Source organism: Bacillus rossius, chromosome 10 (assembly GCF_032445375.1).
Source record: "Bacillus rossius redtenbacheri isolate Brsri chromosome 10, Brsri_v3, whole genome shotgun sequence".
NCBI lineage: Eukaryota > Metazoa > Arthropoda > Insecta > Phasmatodea > Bacillidae > Bacillus > Bacillus rossius.
Genome location: NC_086337.1, coordinates 11508395 through 11533637, shown reverse-complemented (window position 1 = coordinate 11533637; position 25243 = coordinate 11508395). Strand labels below are relative to the sequence as shown.

At 41.7% G+C, this 25243-nt stretch overlaps 1 protein-coding gene and 1 long non-coding RNA gene across 5 annotated transcripts in view; one reads left to right on the top strand and one right to left on the bottom strand.

Moving 5' to 3' along the window:
* The window catches only part of LOC134535781 (uncharacterized protein ZK1073.1), a 328050-nt gene that overhangs the window by 128766 nt on the left and 174041 nt on the right, over positions 1-25243 (bottom strand). The window lies entirely within an intron of this gene.
* LOC134535631 (uncharacterized) lies at positions 6253-12312 on the top strand. Its single transcript, XR_010075666.1, has 3 exons — positions 6253-6624; positions 6738-6874; positions 12030-12312. It is a non-coding gene; the product is annotated as an uncharacterized LOC134535631 (long non-coding RNA).

The following is a 25243-nucleotide window of genomic DNA, read 5'->3' as shown; positions in this document are numbered from 1 at the left end:
GTGGGTATAGAGCTGCTGCTACAAATTCAAGCAAATGCTGTTCGATCCAACTGCAAAGTACGCGGAAGTAACGCCAGGATTACGCCGTGTGCACTACGTCACCGAGGATGGTTACTTCAACTAGAGGTCTGCCAATTCGGTCATCACTGGACCAGTGATTGTGACGAGGAGGCTCCGGACATCATCGAGACATCCTGCAACAAGGTAGATTGTGTCGTCTATTATCTAAGACCTGACAGTTGACCGGACCTGTATTGGTTGTAGGAATAGAGCAGAAACGGTGGCTGGCTAGCCATTGTAAGCATCATGTGCTAATAATGGATGTGCAAGCAGAATATGGCTGTCCATCATTGAAAGAATTAAATAAATTGTACACGTGTAATAATAATAGATGTCCAGGTCCGATCTCAAGACACAATGTGAGCACGCTTAGGGCTTGGATGGTTGATCACCGCGTTGGAATGTTGGAGGCCGCCAGCAAGGCGCGTGATCGTTCACCAATAGAGTCATCACGTCAAGTTTTTGGAGACATAACCTCAAATCATCCTGCTCGTGAAACCAATGTTACCACCAACCATCGTTAGTAACGATGCTGTCGAACTACTGCCAATTGCATCTCGTCAATCACCTCCTACATCAATTACAGAGAGGCCATCACCTTCATCAATTGTGGGGAGACCAGCACGGACATCGCATCTCATGCTAGGAGCGAATCTAACGTCTAACTGTATGAATGAGGGTGAATTGTCAATTAACATCTCATAGAGTATAACATACAACTGAAAATAATTTTAACAATAGACTGTTCTGATAAATGCTCTACTCTATGGAATTGCATAACAGACATATTTATCCAAGTGATACATATATTTTGAGATACGACCCTCGACTCGTGCGATGGCAGTCGAGCTGAAACTGTGGTGGTGTAAGGACCTACAGCAGAAGTAGTTAACCAAGATGTCTAACTTTCAACCGAACAGGATATACTCCAGTGTAACACCTGGGCTAGGCACTGTTGATTATAGTGAGTGGATCGACGGTGTTTTAAAACATTTTTCGGAGAGTTGTGATGCTGTGTTTCACGTGAAACAGGTTTTAAACCCAGGACCTCAAGATACGCCTCTAGAAGTTATCAAATGTCTGGGCTATGGACATTGTAGTGTGAATATGATGAGAGACAATACAGTTCTCCCTGCAACGCCTGAAGAGGTTTTCGCACATGCATTCAACCTACCAACTATTCAGTCACCGCCAGCATCTGCATGTGGTCAGACTTCTTCAGTCCAGATATCATCTAGCTGTACCCAGATGAGTCCCACATCGCCAGCACCTACCACATCATTAGCAGTCCAGCCTAAACGCCGGCGTCAGCTTCGCCTTCCTACATCTCGCAAGAGTCGAACCCGAGATCTCAGTCATCTAGGTCCGATCAGTGAACACACCACTCAAGTATGTTCCACAGAAACCACTAGTGATGAAAGAACTGTTGAGATTGCTCGTGTAGCTGTACGTTCATTACTTCTGGAACTATTAAGCAAGGTATAATGTTATTTATATCAATTTTGTCTTCATTATGTATTTCAGAGTATATTTTACTCTATGTAACTTGTAGTTATGCTTAATATGTAGGTATTGGGTCTCTGGTTTATGTAAATAGGTTATGTTGACTTTTTCACTATGATGTGTAGTGTGTGAATATTATGTACTTTTATTACTCTTATTTAATTCTTTTAAATCAGTGATTTTTCTTATCCCTCGCTGTTTGTAATAAGATTTTTAAATAAATATGTGTTTACCATTTACGTTGTTTGCTTTAATTTCAAACCATTTAATAGTCCCTCTTATTAAAAAAAAAAGTTTTAAATTCAGAGTATTTTTAAAAAGTTGTAACTATAAGTTATTAGTCTCCTCAGCTAGAGTGATTGCTTTAATACATAAATTGTAACACTGGCTTCGAGATGTCTTCCGCCACTACGAGAAGAAGAGAGAGACTCTACACAACACCAATATTTTATTAATACTCTATCATCATTTATTAAATTATAGACAAAATACAGTATCTTACCGGACTTTTTTTATTGTAATTAATGTTGGGAAATTTGTTTCAGCGATGGTTAATTTATTTTTGTATGTTGGCATTCTTGATGGTTATCAAATTTTTGCATGTGGGTGTAATATATATGTCATTTTGTAGTAGGTACGGTCAGTTTGTTTGTAGAGGTCATAGAGGTAGGATGTGTACGAGTATATTAATTAGGACTCGTCAGATACCCGGATGGCAGTGACGGCAACAGAGAACTTGGTGAATACAGGCTACCGACTTTTCTCGACTGGTTACACATTGCATAACACTTGTAGGTTTTTTAAATTCAAACTTGGCGCCATCCGGCAACAATGCCTTGAATTAAAGACGGCCGACAGTGGCGCCATCTGGTAGCGACTTTATGAATTAAAGATGGCGACTGTGGCACACTCTGGTAGCAACACTAGGAACTAAAGATGGCGACGGTGGCGTCATCTGGTATCGATTATATTAACTAAAATATTGCGACGGTGGCGCCATCTACCAACCAACTTGAGAACCAAGATGGCGGCGCCTCTGGCAACTAATTTTGAATTTGGCGCGCGATACTAGCGACATCTACCAGCCAACTTGAGAACCAAGATGGCGGCGCCTCTGGCAACTAATTTTGAATTTGGCGCGCGATACTAGCGACATCTACCAGCCAACTTTAGAACCAAGATGGCGGCGCCTCTGGCAACTAATTTTTTGAATTTAGCGCCATCTGGTAGTCTGTGCTGGAATTAAAGATGGCGGCTGTATAATAATTTTAATTTCAAATGTGGCGCCTTAGGTATGCATTAAGGAAGGCAAAAACACCCTCCCCCATTTATCATAAACTTGCCGTCAGTACGTAGCATATATAGATTATTTATTTCACCATATTCCAATTGGTCTCGTGGTCTAGTGGTCAAGGCGTCCGCCTCGTAACCACGACATCCTGGACGTTTTCACGTCCCATGGATCGAATCCCAGCCTCGGCACTGAAAATATTTTAGTTAAAATAAAATAATCCCTGCTGCTATCTGGTGGCGACAAACAGAACTATATGACGTCACAAGATGGCTGCCACCAGCAGACGAAAACAAGATGGCGGCCACCAGCAGACGAAACAAGATGGCGGCTGATGATTACATTGAATTTCAAAGATCGAAAAAAAAAATCGAATCCAAGATGGCGTCCGTGACAAAAAGTGCAACGGTGACGTCACGATTCGAAGTTGGTGGAAATTTCTAGAAATACTAAATTGCGGATGGATTAACATATGGATTAGCATAGATTGGCATACGAATTGGCATAGATTGGCATACGGATTAGCATAGATTGGCATACGGATTGGCATAGATGTGCATGGATTAGCATAGATTAGCATGGATTAGCATATGGATTAGATGACGTCTTCCAAGTTGGCCGCCGGATCCTCGATCCTCCGCCTGGCCTTGAACCCCCTATTTCCAACTACTTATTATTATTTTAATTCATATTTTTATTTCCTTATTCAACTCCACGCAACCCATATAATAGACCTTTGTTTAGTATAGCAACAGCGCCCAATTCACTACAATACTATTTATTCAGCTATACTACACACATAGGGAAATGGACAACACTACGAGAGGCAGATACATAGTGGTAGGTGTATCTACATAATACTTTATATACTCAACAGTATAGTATTGACGTAGGATACCACTGTCCTGTTTGACATGGCACAGAACACGTTAACTTTTGGCGAATCTCGGACGTGTTCGAGAGTTGCATGTGGATTCTTTGTCCCCCATATGCGTGTGTTGTGTCGATTGACTCTTCCTGAGAGATGGAAAGTGGCTTCGTCACTGAAGATTAATTTGCTTGCAAAGTCATCATCTTCAAGACGGTTCTGCGTGGCAATGCAGAACTGCAGTCGGAGCAATTTGTCATCGTGGCTGATGGCTTGCAGAAGCTGCAATTTGTACGGCTTCACTCTTAATCGCTTACGAAGAATTTTCCACACTGTTGGCTGAGGGATGTTCATTTCTGCACTAGCCCGATAAGTTGACTTCTTGGGACTCCGCACCATCACGTCCCGTACACAATCCACTGTCTGTTGTGACACGCCTGGCCGACCCGACCGTTTTGCGTCGCACAAACAGCCGTCGTCTTCCTCGAATTTCTTGTACCACTTTATTATGCTATTGTAAACTGGTAGTGTTTTGTTAAACTTGCCATGGAAAGCTCTTTGGACACTCACTACCGATTCGCTACGGGCGTATTCAAGCACACAAAAGGCTTTCTCTGCCTGGTTCGCAGCCATTTTCAGCAACTACATGCACTAGCGCCCCTGTCGGTTGTTTTTTAAAATAGCTTTTTGGCGCTACATTAAAAAAAACTGTGAGAGTTCTTCTTTCACGCGGTATATAATTTGTTACGTTATTCTTTTCCATTTCGCTTAACCGATTTTATGAAATGTTTCACGGACTTTATAATTTGCCTGTATATATATAAGGTCAATGGATTTGCCAAACAACATTATTATTTTCACCTTTAAAACACTGTCACCTAGAACATATTTTTATAAATTTTTTATCAATCATATTCAGTAATTATATTTTTTTAATGCTAAGTCCTACTCGCAGTTGGCAAGTGTTTTCTTTCCGTGTTTGTACGTCATGGGAACCCGCCTACATCCCGTACCGTAACTTTGCCAGAGTGCCGGTGCGCGCGCGACAATTCTCGCGCGGCCCTGACATGACGTCACGAAAGGCGGCGGATGACGTCACGGCGCGCGCGGCCGGCCCCGCAGCAAGCATCACCTGGCGGACGCGCGAGCGAACTCTGGTATTTCCCGCGGCCCCAGGGAGGTCAGTGGATGAGTACAGAAGGGGGGGTGGGGAGCGCCCGGTCGTAGGGGGAGGAAGGATGGAGGGGGTGGAGGGGCGGGGATGTCACGCGGCTCGATATAGAGCGCGATAGGAATAGTAGCGCGCTACTCGGCTACGCCCGGTCGGGCTGTGCTGTGCTGTGCTGAATCACAGTAGCGCGACAAATCTGTAACGTCAGTGGCACAAAAATTTCCGCTAAGAAATATTTCATCTTTCCGTCACACAGCGGGCACGATATGGCATAATTGAGCGTCGAAATTATGATTTAGTGTGTTTTATGAGGTTTTGTTAACTTAATTTTCCGGTGAAATCAATTAAAATTAGTTCACGCAATTATTTTGTCTCAATAGGGTCGATTGAAATCGATCGCTTGTTCTATACCCGCGCACGTAATGCCAAGAAGGTGTAAGAAATAGTCGTTGAGTTTAGTTTTGACACTCTGGCAGAATTCGGCCTTGTAATATTGTGTGGTCCCAGAATCAGTGGTTGTCTCACTTACATTTTGCGCTGTCTTGTCCGCGAATGTGCCGATTCAATTGTGCCGGAAATTAGGCATTTCGTCACCTTTTTTTAATTTTTTCTATGATTTTAAATTTTTTGGGGTTTCTTATTTTTTAAATTTATCTGGTTGTTAATGGGGGTGATTTACTTTTTGTTAGGCCGGTGTACGCCACGGATTTAAACTTTGTGCCAGTGGACCAAAGCCCCTTCCCAGGGGGCCAATCTGATATTTTGCTGTCTAATGTGGACATGGGCAGCCCGGTTGAGATTTCTCTCGCCTGCAGTCACGTCCCGAGTTTGTAATTTTAATTCCCTGCATGACCAAAACTGCAAAGAGCAGCTCCTGGGCTGCAAGCTGCTACCTTGTAGAGACCTGCTGAGAATAGCATGTCTCGTCACGAAGCAGTCTCCAGTGGAGCTGCGTTCCCACCGGAGTGGCATTTTCTGTGCCCCCCCTTCCTCTCTCTCCACATCACTTTAGTTCTGAGAAATCCAGGAGCAGTGACCTGACATGAACTTAGCCAAGAGACCTAAAGAGACCTCCGCGAAACCTAGCGGCAGAAAAAAGCAACTTCACCCATGGTGGCCAGCGAGCCGAGACTACGCTCGTGACACCTGGTGGCAAGTCAGCTCACCACGTCAGTTAGTTCCCCTTTACACCGCCAGAGCGCAGCGCCGCTACACCGTATGGCCCCTATGCTTTCTTCTCCCGACCTGTAGGAGTCGATTGTTCGTTGCTTTTGTTTCGGTCCGGTAGAGAGCGCGCGTGTCGTGTTCTTGTCACGCCCGCCTCGGACTCCTTCGGAAATCTTCGGCTTAGAACCGAACCTTCCCCCTCCTTCCTAGGGCTTTAGCGCCTGTTTTAATTAGAAACCTCGTCCGCCCTCGGTGACTCTGTCCTCTGATCGCGGCTACTGACCACGTGTGCTCGACGTCCTCTGCGCTAAGAGGCTTATCGCGGGAACGGCGAATTTCGGTTGCACTAAAGATGTAGTCAGTTGCTTAAGGGATGTGATCCCATTTGTACAGTAGCCAGGCAGAAGTAGTGTTTAGAAAAGTCATGCATAGTTAAATTTTCTTTTAGTTATATTTTTAATTCTAAAGATTCTGGTTTCCTTCGCGCATCCGCGAATTTTCGGTGCGCGTCATCCTGATGTCGGCGCGAGACACCTCGCGAGCCCGGTTTCCACACCCTGTTTGGTGAGTAATCCTTTTTTTTTTTCCCCCAAATTCCCGTTGTTGGCTTTCGCGCCAACTGTGTAGGACTGTCTGGACGCAGGTCTAATTCGTTTTGAATTTGGGCTGTGTTTCAGACAGGGTCGAAGTTACGGAGGAGAGAAATTGCTCCCCGCATGATCTTCGGGACCTCCAGCTGATCCCCCCCCCCCCCTGCTTAGAAGAGTTTGGCCGGCAGTCCGAGGTCATTCTGGAAAGACCCGGGTGATATGGGGTATATATATATATATATATATATATTTTTTCACTTAAATAGACGGAACTAAAACAAAGATACCAGCGAGCAGTGTTTTAAGGACGTCATCCTCAAGAATCTGTAAAATCGAGGAAACCTATATATATATGTAATTGTTGGGACATTCAAATTTGGTGCTATTTTTAAATTTTTGATTATGTAATAATATTTTGTTAAGGTGTAATGTGTATTGTTTTAAATTATTCTGGGGCGCCCCCTTTTAACTTTGTTGATTACTAAGATTTTTATTGTCAGGTTTGAATAATACGAACACAAAATGCCTTAATAATAAACCAGGGAACCTATAGACCAAGCTACTTGTGTGGTGTTAATTTATTTATGATATACCTTCTTCCCTTAAAAGATCCACCAGCTCCCAAGTTGCTTGTGTCAGGGAGATCCAAATTATCTTGTTCTCCACCTCGTGCCACCTCTGGTCAATAACTAAATTTTTCTTATTTTCTTAACCAGCAAGTTTCCAAGGCTCTTTTTAATCAATTTAAAATAATTTAATTTTGAGGCACGAGGGGCGTTACACAATTCAAATTCTAGTCCGAATTGGGGTTTCGATCTAGGAATTATTTTTATTTTGACGTGTAGACATCATAGCGCTCGTTATATGGTTTGGTAGGAGTGATTTTGTGACTGGCACGGAAGATGATTTGGAACGGAAATATGTAAACACGGCGCTGCCATCTGCTGAAGTCTCAGAAATCTTAAAAAAAAAAAAAAAAGCGGACCCACATGATTCGTCAGTATATATTATTTTTCGTGATGATCGAGGGGTGTACTAAGAATATAAGTGTGCTAAAATAAACTTTATAACAATACAATTATCCTTTAATTTTTAATGTTATAATTTATAGTAATTAAAATAAATAATGACCACTTAAAAGTATATGTATTACAATATTGACCATTCTTAGTTAACAATGAAATGTAGACATATCGCAAAGTTCGTCATACTGCAGAGAACCAAGAAATTGATAGCCTGCATATATTCGACGCCATGATGAATAAATTTATATTGAGATGAAATTTTTACTGTTTAACATTAAATGTTGAATTAGCTCAATATACTTAAGGTTTATATGCAAGAGTATTTAGACACTGATTTATGTCTTTAAAACATATATATACGTACATATACTTAGTGATATAATATGATTTTTAAATAGTTCAGCGGTGCTTATTTCAAAGCAGCTACGGTCGGAAATGTGGAATCGAGCCTTATGATCCCCCCTTGTATTTAACGAACATGATTTTTCTGCAGCGCAAACCACCGATCATGATCTTGTTATGGAAAACGCTGTAAGTGAAAATGCTACTGCTCCTACAGCACGTAAAAGTCGACCCTCAGAAATTGATAATAAAGAATCTTCTGATGAACATGAGGCGGAGCATTCTGAAGAACTCGGACCTTCGAAAAATGCTACTCTTGTTGAGCCAGGACCTTCAAGAAATAGAAACTGAAGTTCTATTGCCATGAAAATCGAAAAAGCCCCAACTTTCAACATGCACGAGGTCAGCTCTATCTTCCATAGTGCAGTCTCCTGCGTGTGATGAGATTCATGTCGACCCTCCATCAGAAGACTGGATCTAGTGTTGCGAATGCCACACATGGTGGCACGAGGACTGCTCATACTTTGAATAATGAAAATTTGTTTGCGATTATTGTTGATGAAAACACCGACTTTAGAGTTATATAAGGTAACTATTAACTACAATATTCAACACAATGAAAATTGTATAATATGTTATATACTAAAGAAATACATAACAATATTGAATTAGTTATTTTACTGTAGTTTGCTTTCTATGAACAAATAATTTTCAACTTACGTAAGAATTTTCATTTAGCCCCGTAGCAAAAGTCATCTTACCCCGCTAATAGGGCAAAATGACACATTTACATTATATTTTCAAAAAGGCAAAATATTTGAGATAATATCGAGAGAAAAAAAATTTCCAAGAAGATACTCCACAAAAAAAAAAATTCTTAACATACACGGAAAAAAAATTACCTCAAAAAATGAATTTACGAAAAATGTTCAACTCTTAACATCGTAAACTTGCCCTGGTCTCCACCAGTTGTTGTTAAAGTTGAGATTATATCTTGTTATAACTATTAAAGTTCACAAAATGTATTCCAGGATAGTTTCACTGCCACAGCGTTTCGTTTGGCATACCACTACGCTTAGTACAACCACCTATGTTCGCGAAAAGTAATATATACGGGTGCATGTTGCCACACGTGGGTCCGCCATATTGGCGACTTCAGCTCGTGGCTACAGCAGTTTCTGCATGCATGCGCATTGGACTTTCAACCTATTGAATTTCCGCTGTGTAATTCACATTTATTCCATTGCATTTATGGCGCATACTAAAAATTTTACACTCAACACGCCTAAAGAAACGTATCCTCCAAAACTTAAGCAATGATCGTTCTGGTCTCGGAGGAAATGCTAGAAGTTCAGCATTGAGGCATTTACATGCGTTATCCGACTAGGTCTCTTGTTAAACAGAATTATATTGTTACGAACGCAGACAGGACCGCGACACACTACAGGTTTGAAGCTGGCTGGCGGCCCCGCACGGCCACTGGCGTCACGCGCCGTGTCACGTGCCGTACACTGACGTCAGACATGCCACGTGTGCCTGGCCGGATTACAAGGGTCGTCGCTACACCCCTACCCCCCCCCCATCCCCGCTCCCCGCGCAACGTACATCATCGGCGCTGTTATCTATCGTTTAGCGACCTTGGAAATTTCCGCGGGCCGCCGCAAAGAGTGGCGCGAATGGGCACCGCCTTTCTGGACTTTTCAGGCGTTGGGTAGGCCCGGGATAACCTAACTCGTCACAATCGCTCTCGTCGGTTCTGGAAAGATGACCCACTCGGACAAAAGGGTGACGCCGGCCTCCAAGCGAGTTCCGTGAGTGAAGGGAAGTGCGACATCGGCGAAGAGGGTGAGAGACCTCCTCGAAGGGGCGCGAGATCGTGTGTGTGTACAGGCGCGAGGTAAGGAGCGAACCACTGTTGAGCCTAGCTCCAGTGAGGAGTGCGAACTGTGGAAATGACAGACATTAATTGACTTGCGAATACACGTTTTTAAGTGTTAGTGATCGGTGATCGGAAATTATTTCAGTACATTTATTAATATGCATTGTAAGACTAGTAATTAATAAAACTGTTATAAAACTTAATTTGGCTATCCCTTACAAACCCACTTCCCCACACACAATAGGTAGAAACAATTGGTCGGTCTTAAAAGTCAAACATTTTTTTTTCTCGTATACTTATCACTCTAGGATTTATTTTGAAGAATTCTACATTAAATATCGTGTCCAAGTTTCGTATCATAATTTTTTTTCGCAACGAGAGAACACATAAATTTGCTAGTTACCGAGGTTAGATGTTTACACATCACTGTGAGTATTGAACGATTTACTCACATTTTAAAATTCAGATTCATTTTGATATTCTGCTATAGTAAATAAATGCTGAAAATATTGTAAGAGTTGAATTGGATTATATAAAAAAATTGTTAATAAAATAATGCTAGCAAATTTACATATGTACGAAATATGACATAAAATTGTCAAAAATTATGTGTAACCGTTAAAAGGCGTCGCCCTACTCCATTAAAAATACGGGGGATGATACAGTGATTATATTAGTGTCTGATAGCTTTAAATGAATCACTTGATGGGTGCATGAGCACTAAGATACTTGATATATTTATGCATGTTTGTTCAAACAACAAGTTTTCATAAATAAGCATGTGTAGATTTTCTAGAAGTTCAGTTGAACTGAATGCATTGGAACACTGTCTACGTGGTAACATTTATAAAATATGAAACCCCAGATGTAGTAACTTTTTTATGAAGGAAAAATTTCAAATATCCAAAAATAATATTGTTACGTTATACTGCGGGTTCATAAAGGATAGCCCAATTAAAGATTTTTATCACACACACAGTTTTATTTATTGCCACTACTTATGTCACTTACAAAAATCTACTAAAATGGCAAATAATTAATTACACTTAAAGAAAGGTCTATTCCCCAGTCACTCGTTCCACACACCTCGCTGGGCCGCACCTCTGGCACAACTCTCACCGCAGCACCCCTCGTGGGTCTCCACCGCGGGACTCAGTCGCCACACTCCGCCGCCGCCGAGACTTGCCTTCGCCGAGGATCCGCTCGACTCCTCACTCGCAACTTCGCTCGGGACTCCACCGCGCCCGCGACTCTATCGCCCGGAAACTCCGCCGCGGGAAAACTCCCGACTCCACTCACTCACTCACTCACTCTCTCACTCCCTGCCCTGGAACCTTCGTCCAAGGACTTCGCCACTCTGCCGCACCCGCGGCACTATCGCCCGGAAACTCCTCCGCGGGAGAACTCCCCACTGAACTCTCACTGCTCACTCAGACTGACTCGAAGGTCGGCCCCATCTCCTTATATAGCCCTTGGGTTCCCGTCCAGAACAATCGGGTATGTCTCCGAGATATCGCGCGACCTTCACCGTCGAAATGCCTAGAAACGCGTCGTGAGTCCTGTCGAAGGACGCGGCGGCTGCTCAAAGAACGCCGATAAACGCAACAAGCATCGGGTTCCCACAAAACGCGCCAATAAACATGTCTGAGTCCTTTTATGCCGCAGTGCGGCCTCTTTTAAGTAACTCGATCTGAGGCAGGTGCGGCTGCGAAGGTCAGGATGTCACGAGATAGTATGACACGAGATACCAGGGAGAGGATGCGGGGGAAGGGGGCGCAGACAGGCCGATCGAGTGCGGCGACGCCAAGCACTGCAGCCAAGCGCGATCGTAACAATATGTAAGGAGTTTAGGAGCGCACAGACATATTAATGTAGGGCCTTTTAAGTACTATTATCAAACGATTTTTAATTTGAACCATTGTAACCTCTTACGATAATATTAATACATTTTCATTCAAATTCTAATTGCGGCTACGCGCACCCGCACACACGCACTCACGCGCACACACGAGTTCAAGCATTGTCCCAAACTAGATATTCCCAGTGGCAGCGAAGCTTTCCGTGAACATAACGGTTAAGGCTTTTGTTCAGATTATAGCCATTTTCCCTGTGTTTGTTTTTCCTCTCTCGCAGGAAACGTGATCAGATGGGCTCCCTGCTGAGTCCGCTGCTTGCCGTGACTCGACGTGTGGAAGTCCGCGTGGCTCATCCACAGTGCTGGCCGCTCACCACGTCCAGTGTTCGGCGAGTTGGCAGAGCATCGCCGTGTTGCGAGACGAGTGCGAGTGCTCGAGCAGCCGTGGCTGTGCTCTCTGCTCCGGCCGCGAGAGCGACACACGGCGCTTCAGCTGCGACACAGGTCGACTCTGAGGGGCGACTGAAATGTTGCCCCTTGGATGGGCAGCCCTTCAGGATTTTTCTGACAGTGGTTAGTTTGTAAAGTGACCTAACCTAAACTAACCACTGTCAGAAAAATTGTGAAGTGCTGCCCATCCAAGGGGCAACAATTCAGACAACCTTTTAAAAACACTACTGTCAGAAAAATCCTGAAGGGCTGCCCTTCCAAGGGGAAAGTTTTCAGGATTATTTAAACACTTAAAGAAACATGTTTTCAGAAATTGGATGGGCTGCCCTTCCAGTCGCTGTACAAACAAACCATTGCCAGAAAAATCCTGAAGGGCTGCCCTTCCAAGGGGCAACAATTCAGCTCCCCCAACTCTGACACGGAAGCGAAATGGAGCACCGGTCGTTCATTGGCTGAGCGGCGTTTCGTCTGATCTGCCAGAAATCTCACGGTGGATTGTGTCACTTGGGGCCTGTTTTACAATGTTAACAAGACTGATCAATTGTTTAATAACTTGTAAATATTTCGTTCACAATGAACTTACAAGAAGTAGTAGTTTACAAGTGAATGGTTTAGAAGGGTCTGTTTTACAACGAAAATAAATGTTTACAATTTAAAAGTGTTTGTTTTTAAAGTAACTTAAAACTCTACCAAACCCTGCATCTTGGTAAACTTTTAAAATTAACAATGGGAACTAATATTTAGTTACAAATTAGGTTAGCAAGCAGTTGTAGAGAATATGAATAAGACAATGTGAATCTTCACCGAAGAAAAATATTCAGGTAAAAAATAAATTATGATTTCATGTACGCAATTGTGAAAGATTCCGACTAAGTGGTGACACAGTGGAAATTGTTTTTCAAAGAATGGGCCAGCAATTGGCAACATGAAACAATAAAAGAGGCACTCTTACTCCTAAGCAACACCTATGTTGTGCAGCTTTTCACTGAAGGAGACCTGGTTGTCAACATCATGCAGTAACCGACATTCATGGTGCTCTCAAAGCATCTCTATGTTTCAGTGTACACGTTTTTGATCGTTCTGTCAACGAAGCATTGTTTCAGGAAACAGTGAAGTGGCAAAAAAACAATTCAAATGTAGTACAGCCATTCCATTAAGTTGCTGGACTCCCTTGTGTGTGTGCTGCCGTGGATGGACCGCTGATACATATTGATTCGTGTCATGGAAATGAGCGACACTTTGTAGACAGAGAAAGAACTGCATGTTTGTTCCATTACGTGAGTGCGAGTGGCCTCAGCTGGGACGTCACTACACCAGTTACCTCAACTTGAAGCCCCCTTTTTGTCAAACTAACCAAACCAAAACCTTTCCCGACAACACTTCGTATCACCACTACACATTAATACCACTGTCACAAATATTTCTGATTCAACTTAAATGGTAAACAAAACAGATTTATTTACTGTCATTTTATGTTTTAATACATTTCTAGTTGAATCATTGGATCGAAGAGCATAATTGGTGCCACAGATTAAATAACTACCCGCAGAAGCTGACCAGTGTTAGCTGCTGATGCACAGAAGCCCTCACCTTGGCACTAGCTACGGTTACACCTGGAACCTCTGGGATGTCGACTCAGAGCTGGCTCGAAGAGAACCGCGTCTCAGTGCTAACGGTCACCATGTTAAAACTACCGCGAATAAAGGGCAATGTCACTGGGAAACCGTTACAGCACCTTCCAGTTGGTTCCTTATGAAGAAGTTGCAGCTATTTCTAAGTCATGTCACACTACTCGCAGTAGTTTAAACAGCTACGACTACATATTCAGAAGACGCGAAGCTCTGCTAACGTACTAGCCTCACTTCGCAGCAGTATGACGGCGTAGCGCTCATCCTGAAGACCATGCCACCATTGCCTGTAGCTAATTGTAGCTCGTGACGGGGCCAGGGGCAATAAGGGCGACTCTAGAGCGCGCTACCAGTGCGCCGTCACCGCTACCCACGACACACGTGCTGTCTGTGTGCGGAGTTTCAGAAAAAAAATCTGCGTGATTTTAAACCTGCTCAAGATATCCAATTCGGGTCAATTTACGAAAAGCATTTAAGAATGTTCTGAGGTCGGATGAGTAATTCTGTTTCCGTATTTCGTTTTTATTGCGTGCCTTATGCATAGAGCCGATACCGTGCTAGAAGCACCACCAAGTGTCGCTTTCTTACACTCATAACGAGGCGGGCCCCTTCATCTCTCTATGTGTGTGTGCTCTACCTGCGTTCTTAAAATAGTTCCATGTTTAGGATCATAAATACTTTTACCTCACAAATTCGAAAAAAAAAATTACTAAACCAATTTAGTACTATTTTTTTACAGCTCATTTAAGGAACTTCCGCAAATACACGTTTAGATAGTTAGCGATCACATGAACATTTTTATTAGTACTGTGTAAGATGTACAATAGATTTACTGTGCATCTGAAACAAAAATATAATTTTATAGAGCCACGTACTACTGAAGTATGTAAAAATTTGTTGCAAATTTGGCTTGACAACATTTAACATACCACAGTTTCAATAAGTCGTTAGACACGGAACCAACCATTTATTCCAAGAAGTGTCAACATTCATTCTCAGTGGCGAATAGGTAAAATTTTCTTTAACTTTCTGTGCAATAATGTGATTGTACTATTAACTATAACGTTCCTTAAATCATCTTTGAAGCCAGTCCCACAGCAGTTGTAACAAATATTGAGCCGTTGTTCAAGCTATGCTCGCCACTTCGAGACGCAACGAGAACCACAGAAATTGTGCACTGATGCACCTCGGGGAGAAACAGAACGAATTTGCACCTCGCATCGTGCGCATAGGAAGAGGTTCTGTAATACCCAAACAGCCTACCGCAATCAAGGTGTTCTTTGAAGATTCCTAGCTAGGTTCGATGCATACTAATGTAGAAATGTCTGTGGAAATTTAGGATTCCGCTGGCTAGTTTTCCATTGGTCTTGGGTTTTGTCAATCGCAACTGTCCTTGTAGATTTGCCTAAAAGATAATACTCTGAGATCGTTCAGTAACTTTCTGTTTGGACCGTGTAGGTATTTTAAAATACAGAAAAATTAAATATGTACAAAATAAATGCAATTATGCAAAAATTTATTGTAAATTTTCGTTTTTTTCACATAAATAAATGTTTGTATAACCACAATAAATAAACGCAACAACATGTGTAAACAAACGCCGCAGGCTGTTGGTTAATTTACGTGTTGTCAGATACTCCAACAAACAGTTCGTGGCAGACGGGCTTCAGGATACATTATTTAATATTACTAAATACACCAATGAACTTAAATACTTTTATGTGAAGTAATTTTACATAGCTAAAAAAATATCCTATATATATATATAAATAAAGTTTTTTTTTCAATTATTATGTGTCGAAATTTCTTTTTAAATATTTTCGGACCAACCATTTACATTTAGTGATATTCTAACAGTATCTCTAAGATATATTTAGGTATTATATTTTTACAATTGAATTTAGAAATTCTATTAGGTATATAGACACCCAAAAATTTAATTTAATTCATCTGATAGAAATTTATGTTTTGTCATTAATATAGGTTACTGTGTTATAACGCGTGTAAGAATTGGGATCCAAGTATTGCGACTTAATTGTGATGAAATATTTATATTTTTATATATATCTACACTATTTTTACAAGTTATGTATGTATAAATAATTATTGTTTAAATTTATCAGTAAATGTTCTCATCTTCAATTGTCTGAAAGACAAATAAAAATAATGTAAAAAGGTGATATCATTCAATGTGCATGAAAATATTGTACAAATTAGGAAATTTGAGATTCAGTATGTCCCTTTTGTTGTTAATGCTGTGTTATTTTTTGCACGTTTATATTTGCAAATCAATAAGGCCATGTGCCTCTGATCGATCAATAGACTGCAATAAGGTATGCTGCTCCCTTGTGATTGGCGGCCGTCTGCCAGAGAAGCCCCGCCCTGTTATTACGGGCCATTCAGGACGCGTTAGCTTCCGCACTGGCTGGCTGTGATTGGTGCGCTGACATTAGTCATGCACCTGAAATAAACCCAGCCAACCACGAAACACAGACAATGCTGCAATGCTTTATCACACATCTGGTCTGAAAACCTTTTCGCGAAAAATGCATAGCCCTACATATTAACAAAGATTCTTTTAACTGCTTTGATATGCTTAATAATCATTTTCAGTCAATGCATTATTTTGATTTTGCTGTAACTTACATAAAATTTAAGGGGCTTAGGTCCCACGATCTTGGATTTCTCTATAATTTTGCTACCATTCAAATTTTTTACTATTTATCTCAATTTTTTGGCATGTCAAAGGATAAAATCATATCTCCCCGACCATCTATACCACATAGCTATTTACTAATAGGCTCTAGACTATTAGAGCAGCGAGAAAGTAACTTATTATTTCACGCGGGTGACAAATACCATGATTACCAATCCAGTTCACAAGCGTTGACTTCAACAAGTAGCCAAAGTTGAGTTATAAGCTATGTCAAGCCAAAATAGTTAGCACTGAAGCTATTGCAAGCAGTATAAAAATATTTGAAAGGAACCTAACTAACCTTAACTCTGAACAGTTGAAACAGAGAATCAAGAGTACTACTTGTTGCCTAGTGGGCTAGGCTAGCAAGACAGCTGAACACTAGACAAGTCTCCAGCGGCAATGAGGCGCGATCACTGACAGAACGTCACGTGACATCCACAGCGGCTGTGTTCAGCTGTCAGCACTCGCCCACCACGACGAACTGACTTAACTGTCCGTCAGTTCTGCCCCGCTGACGAGTGGAAGTGTTGAGCTACTTAAGCTCGGGTACTAGCCTGCTGAGCTAGTAGAAGTTGGATAGGCCTCAGCTTGATCACGAGTAACTGGGTGACCGAGGGGTCCCAGGGATGTGAGAGGTATGGTTCCGTGTCGGTGCTGCTCAGATTCCACAGAGGGGGCCAGCTCTGTAGGTGGTCTGGGGGTTCACGGCGGAGCTGGGGGCGGGTCGGTGGGGCCGAAGTTGGGATGGGTCTCCTCAACCTCTCGTCCTAGCCGTGCGCTCACCAGTAACATGCCGCGATTGGAAATGGCGAATCTATTTCCCGGTTCTTGGAACCCATGTTTGGCACTGGTAACAGTGACAGGCATGTAAAAGACCCATCTTTCTCCTAACCAGGACCACACCCTAACGGGATCATATGCCTGGGGGAGTATTGATGAATCTATGAGGTGTGAACCTAAGTTACATATCCGTCAGTTCTTTACCGTATTTAAGTGTATCTGTAGAGTTTAACAATAAAAAACCACTTCAAAATCACAAAAATACATTAAAATAAATAACTATTTATTTTCTTAATAAAACAAAATTCTTCAAAGGCAGTACAGTGATTTCAAAATATTACAGTAGTTTGTGATTAGCATATCAATGGCAAGATGGTAAAGTAATAGAAATCAAAAGTAATCATACATGAAAAGTAATAATACTTCAGTTACTCTTAACTAGCGTTTTAACTGCAGCAGTCTGTTTAGTGCTATGCGAGTAGTTTTGCCAGTCTTCGTAGTAAGAAAATCCGAAGTTGAGATTCATAAATGTTCCATTTAGCTGCGAAATGTCTCCTGCAAGTGAATGGGTGTTTTTTAATTTTTTTTTTAAATTTAAAAGTTTTCAACCTGCCTATTGGAAAAACGTTTTTTTTTTGGCGTGTTGTATCTGACCTTAATAAGACCTTCTTCTTAAAGAATATTGTACATTGCTGGGGTGTTGTGATTGACAGGAGGTTGTGATATAAGTATATGCCTGTATCGTTTTTCCCTTATATCTTACTAACAAAACAAAGGAGGAATATTTTGAAATTCAAAAATGGGTGCGTGTACTTAATCTACGCGCGTTAGAAGTTATACTTACTTGGATCGATAAAAAACTAACTTTGATTTTGCATGCAAATAATTATAAGAAATAAAATAATGAAAGGACTGGAGTAATATTTTAAACACGGATGGTTAAATATAAAATCAATAAAATTTAAAAATTTAAATTCAAACTCATTATTCAGTATTAATATAATGATGTTAATCGTTACGACCTATGAGGGGAGAAATAGGTTCGTAAGGGATTTACCTATTTGGTGTTGTTACAATTTTATTAATTACTAATATTTACATTATTAATAAATAATTGTACTTAAAAATGTCCGCTCACAAATCACTGGCACTTAAAAATGTTTATTCTCAAGTCACTCAATGTCTGTCAAGTTCCGCACTTCGCACTCCTCACTGGAGCTAGGCTCAACAGTGGTTCGCCCCTCACATCGCGCCTGTCCACACACACAGTCTCGCGCCACTCAGTCGCACTCTCGAGGGGGTCTCTCACCCTCTTGCCGATGTCGCACCACCCTTCACTCGCGGAACTCTCGCGGCGCCCGTGGAGGCTACCTCAGGCTCCCTTCTCGAACCGACGAGAGCGGCGGTGACGAGTCGCGTCATCCTGGGCCGACATCGAGAAAGACGGTGTTTATTCGCGCCACACGGCGCGGCGGCCTCGGGAAACACGCAGCATTCCCAGACCGCTAGTGACAATAGCCCGAGGTGGGACGATGCGCATTGTCTGGAGGGGGGAGGGGGTAATCCGTCCAGGCGCGCGTGGCATGCCTGACGTCAGTGGCCGTGCAGGGCCGCCAGCCAGCTCCGAACATGGCGTGTGTCGCGGTCCTATCTGCGTTCATTATTTAATTTAGTAAAATATCTGAGATACATTTTAATTAAGAATGAAAATAAATAAGTATGCTGGATGTGTATTCTCATTTATTAATTTTAATTCCTTATTATGTTATAATTTATGATTCATAATGTAAATAAATTATACGTACGGGAACATGACCCCACAAACACTCCCACAGAAAACGGCCAGGAGACTACGTAACCTCCCACAGACACTCTTGTCTGAAAATGTAAGCTTTAAAGCAACCTGACACCGTTATACACATGGAAACATAATCTCACTTATAAAAATACAATTGAAAAAGTTTATGAACACAATTTGTATTACTGATAATTAAAATGATTAGATTTTTTTAATGATATGGACCAGTATTCAATATCAGTTACTAAGTATATGATTTAAAACCACACATATAATGTATATTTGTGTGTAGCCTTTTTTGACGTGATAACTTATAAATCGATGAACGCATGCTGCACGCACGAAAAATTGTCACGTTCCGCCTGAGCCGAGCATGCAAGAATCGTCCAACCACCGTGCGAGAAAAGCTTCTATAATATTAAACATGTTAAGGCGGGCTTTTTAACTAATTGTTCGTGATTATATTTAAAAAAAAAATTATTAAAATTAAATTTGCAAAAAACTGAAAATAATAATATTTGAAAATTAAAAAGTTTGCAATTTTTCATCAATGTTATCTTATGACGTTATCACGTAAAATTATCGTTCGTAAACCGACTTTACAAACAACCCCCCCCCCCCCCATTTTTTTTTCATGCTACGAAAATTTCGTTGCACAGTGCGCGCGCTTCTTGCAAATTCACTGTCATTTTTTTTTTCGTAACGCGCCTATTGAAGTGTAACTTTGAAAAGAACATAAGCGAGAGACGCTCAGTGCTGGCCGGGCGCGGGCTCAGGCAGGCTCAGGCAGGCTCAGGCGCAGGGCGCGCGACTGCAGGAGGACGTATCGACCCGCCACGTGCGGCCGCCACGTGCAGGGGTCATCGACCCGGGCCACGTCCAGCCCCCAGCCCGGGGACGCACCACAACGCCGAACGTACAATAACGTCGAAAACCATAACGCCGAATGCCAAATTGACCACAACACCGACAGCTAGAAAACGACTGTGTACCACAACGCCGAATTACCACAACGCCGAAATACATTAACGCCGAAATACATTAACGCCGAAAAATGTCATTGCAGGACTGCCACAAAGGTTAGGTTAGGTAAGGTTAGCACACAAATTCATTCAGTTGTTTTTCATTTTCTCCTGTGCCCCCCCTCCCTCCCCCGCAGCAACATTTTTCGGCGTTACTGTATTTCGGCGTTGTGGTACACAGAAGTTTTCTAGCTGTTGGCGTTGCGTTCAATTTGGCATTCGGCGTTGTGGTACACAGTAGTTTTCTAGCTGTTGGCGTTGCGGTCAATTTGGCATTCGGCGTTATGGCGTTCGGCGTTATTGTACGTTCGGCGTTGTTGTGTTTAGGCGTTGTGGTATTTCGGCGTTGTGGTATTTCGGCGTTGTGGTAACGACCCGTCCAGCCCTCTCGAGACACGGCGCTCCTCAAGGGCGTACCTTCCATTTCAGTTCAACATTTTACATTTACAGCAATCACTGATCAACTTGTAGACTTTTTCAATTGTTTAACTTTAACACAATGAAAAAATATATATATACAGCGCATAAGTTTTGCGTAATTAGCTGCCGTAGTTACATTTTTAACGTTTTTGGGTTGTGCAAATAAGGAGAATTTAATTTATTGAAAAAAATGAAACATTTTTGCAGTGCCACTGGCTACTTCATGAAAATGAGTTTTTGTGGTAGAAATGCAAACCATATCATGAAATAGCCAATGGCATTTCAGTTAAACCTAAAAAATTTCAGTTCTGCAATAAATTAAATTCTCCTTATTTGTACAACCCAAAAACGTTAAAAATGTAACTTTGGCAGCTAATTATGTAAAAAAAATGTGCGCTTTATAAAATTTTCATAAATATAAGATCAGGACCTAAAGTGGGAGGCACGCCCTTAACCACATCGCTGAGTCAGCGTCGCGCGAGTAGGCACCACAAACCTCTATTCAACATTTCAACACAACAACACCAAACAACGAAAATAACCATAATGAATGCTAATCATATTGGTTAAAAACAGAAATAGTTTGGAAAAAAAATCGTAATACTAAATAATAAGCTCTATGAATTTTGTAAATATCCTATTCGCGATCATTACGATTTACTGACGTCACATATCCGCAGTGGTGAGGGTAGTCTTTCCACAGGGGACATTGCAGTGAGATTGCAGTAAGACGTCTTCCAACAACTAGCTCACTTTGCCAACAGACGTGCTTGTTCCGAGACGGTTAGCATCGATGAGCTGCTAGCAAGCATGATGAGCTGCTGGCAAGCACGCCGTGTCGGCTACGTGCTTTCAATGAAATTGTTACAAAGCAATCATCTTAATTACATGCCGATCTTTTCACTGCTCTTAATGAACGTGAATACTTTAGAGGCTGTTAAAATATGTCCCATTAAATAATACTACATATTATTTTTTTCTGATTTCATACTATTTGACGGAACGCAAAAACGGTTTGTAAGGATGGCAGCTACGGAAGTCAGTCGCGCCTGTTTAAAAGGACTGCACACGCCATATAATCAGATCAGCCAATCACCATGCAGCCTCGATCCTTGCTTCGAGCAAGCCGAAACCTGGCCCCGTGTGAAAGTTCCGTGCGTGAATATACCGAATCTGTAGCCTGCAGAGCGCTGGATTGTATTAAAAATAAAGTCGTGGCATATCCGAACATGAGTGAAATAACAGAAAAAAAAAATTTTATCATTCAATTAGAAACATTATCATATTCTTCTCACTCAATAAATTATTTGATTCTTGGTTAACACTACATCATTTATGTAAATAATTTTAAAAAATGTTTTTTTTTTCTTTCTTAATAAATTTTAATCGTTACTATCAACATTATATATTAGATGGGTTAACTATTTATTGCATAAAACTGGCCACATAAGGCAAACTAACTGAAATGATCTTGCCTATATTATGCATACGAAATTACCAACTTCAATGTCCCAAGCTTTGATACAGCCAGATAAAATGTGTATATATTGTTGCCAAGAAATTTTCGAAATAAGAGCAACCAAAAAAATCTTACAATTACGTATAGACTACGTAAGTACCGAAACGCTGTATTTCACGGGTATAAAACTGCAGTTATGCACCTTCAGAAATGCCTACAAATGTTTCTATATTTCTGTTATTTATATAACGTTAGAATTGTTGTGTAGAGTTATCTCTAAAGGCTGTTAAATGTTCATTCTAATTTCCTGCACAATGAATTGAACATGAATAAAATGTGTCAATAGCTGATAAAGACTCTAAATATAGCATTGTTTTCGAACAATGACGAACACTCGCACAACAAGAACCTGTAGCAATTACCAAAACACTTCCGCTTATCTTATCACTGCCGGAGCATAGAGGTTATCGCAGCAATAGATTGTTTCCATTCCTTTGAAAGGACAACATGCTAGAAAGGCGTAAACAGTTACGTAAAATTAGTTAGTTCCTCGCATCTCGCCCACTCGAGCACACACGCGCAGCTCGACTACGAGTTAGCCGGGTTGGCACTGGGTGTGCCAGGGCCGTCATTTCTAAGGATGGGGTACGGGAGAGTAGGCTATAGCTAAGGCTGAGTGCACAATTGTAAAGATAACAGTAGGTCGTATGCACAAGATTTGACTGCTGTGTTTTCGAACCTACTGAGTTTACAAATAGCGCTTAGGATGCTTGTGTGTACGGGAGAGAAGTTGCGTATATAGAAAATAAATTATTTTATTTTTTTATGTTATGAACTTATGGTGAAATAGCCAATGAGAGAGGTGCAGGAAGCCATTTTGGCAGGACTAGAGAACTATTGCTTCGTTTCAGCCATATTTTGCCAAGTAATCGTCTGGATATTACAATGCTTATGTGGTAATTTATGAATTTAAAAATTAATAATGCTATTACTTATATAAGGTTAATTGTAATTAATGTAAAACAATTTTTAACATTTTTCGCGGATAGATTGGTAAACTAAAAATCCTTCATAAATCAAATTAGTTTTAGATTTTGGAAAACTGCGTTCACAAATTTTTTGTCAGCTGTCGTGAGATAATCATTTGATAATTACTAACACTGCCAACATATTATGTCGGATACATCGAGAAAAGTTCGTTGAATGAAAATAACAGTAGGATTTCAATTGTGAAGCGACTTGGCACAGGTTGTGTGCTAAGTCTCGTGCATGGCCTGCTATGCACTCGATTATGAATTTCAACTGTGCGCCTAGCTTAAGGCGCCACAGAGAATTACTGAGTTGCGTTGTCTTGACGCGCCTTAGTCTGGCAATGAAGTCATGACCCATGCGTACCCCCACTCCATACACTCTGCGCATTTTCTAGTTGTTAGCAGGACACGTGAATGCCAATATGAACGGAAAAAACAACAGAAAAACTTTTGGTTGAAGCTATGCGTATTAAATAGGTATTATATTGTTACAAACGCAGGCAGTACCGCGAAGCGCGGCAGGTTCAGAGCTGGCTGGCAGCCCCACATTGCCACTGACGTCACATGACGTCCACTGACGTAAGGCATGCCACGCGTGCCTGCCTCCCCGTTCTGCTCCTATGGCACCATCCAGCCTCAGGTCATTGTCAATGACCCTTCTACAGGCCTGTGAATTCTGGGGTTTCCGAGGATGTCACTTGGAATGGCGCGAATAAACACCACCTTTCTGGACTTTTCGGACGTCGGGTCGGCCCAAGGTGACGCCACACTTCCAACCCCCCCCCCCCTCCCAAGACGGTTCGAGAAAGTCTGCCAAGAGTATAAAAGCAGCGACGCCGGCCTCCCCCTCTGGGAGTGATACTGGCGATGCCCGTGCGATCAGCGGGAGGTGAAGAGGGCAAATGGCCCTTGGTGAGAAACTGGACCTATCGGGAGGCGATACCTGCGAGTGAAGGCCTGGCGAGCCAGTCGGGTTCTGACGAGCGATACGTGGGGACTGTACCGCGGCGCGGTGTGTGTGAGTGTGCGAAGGAAGCGGACAGAAGAGCGATCCACTGTCGAGCCAAGCTCCAGTGGAAAAGCATTTATGTTTCAATCACCAGTCTAAGGCTAATTGTTGTGGAAAGAGATCTTAAGTGCATTAGTTAATTTATGATGTAGACATTAGTAATAAATAAAACTGAACCAATAAATGGGGCTCTACCTTACGAACCCAGTTTTCTCCCCACATGATACTCGCAACAGTATGATACCGATGATATAAATTTTAGTTAACCACGATTGAAAGACAAGTATGGGCAGAAAAAGTTGTAAAAAACGGAATTTTTTAGTGTTAATGTTATTTTACAGAGCAATTTATTGTATTCTATTTTTTTTTATTCCGAACAGCGGTCCACATCCCAGTTCACAGTTTGCACCCCTACCTCAGAATGCATGACAAACTCCTGTTTCCCGACGACTCAGGTCTAGTGGATGAGGCACAGAGCCAAGAATGTATGGTCGAGTCACATCACGTCAACTCCAGTTAATTCTCTGTGACATGCCTGGTCAGGGGTCTATCTGTGTTGGTGAGGCGGGATGACAAGTGTGACGTTTGCTGGTGCTTCTAGCGTGGTATCTCCTCTAAGCGCAAGACTCAACTATAGCGCAGTATTCTCGTCGTGCGTAAGGCAAATACGAGATAGGAGAGGTAACCATACCATTTTATGGCTTAAGAAATAAAGATAAAGTTATAATGCAGATCTCTTGAGTGCTTTCAAGAATCTGTATCAGTTGTTCATGCCTAAAAAAAAATCCTGGAAATACATGCTTTAGCCATTTCCAGTCTTCTAACAATCGATCCCGCGCCACGTGTGTTGCAAATATATAACTGAACATTTCCGGAAACAGGAAGCAGCACAAGTGTGATGCGAGGAAGTTCAAGAATAGGGTTGTCCACTCGTGGTTTCTGCAGCCATAAGTTAACCAGAAAACTATAAATCATAAACTTCCCTTTTCACCGCAATTATAACCTAGGATTCATAAATTATAAATAGAGGAAATGGGTACCAGCCTTTCCCCTGGGAACTCCACGGTGAGGTGTATGCTCACTCCTCAAACCTCTAGTTTCCTCATTTAGTTTCAGTATATTTTTTATTATTTTTAACCCCTGCATTGTAGGATTTTTGTTTAATTTACTTTAGACGTGTTATATGCTTGCCTTTTG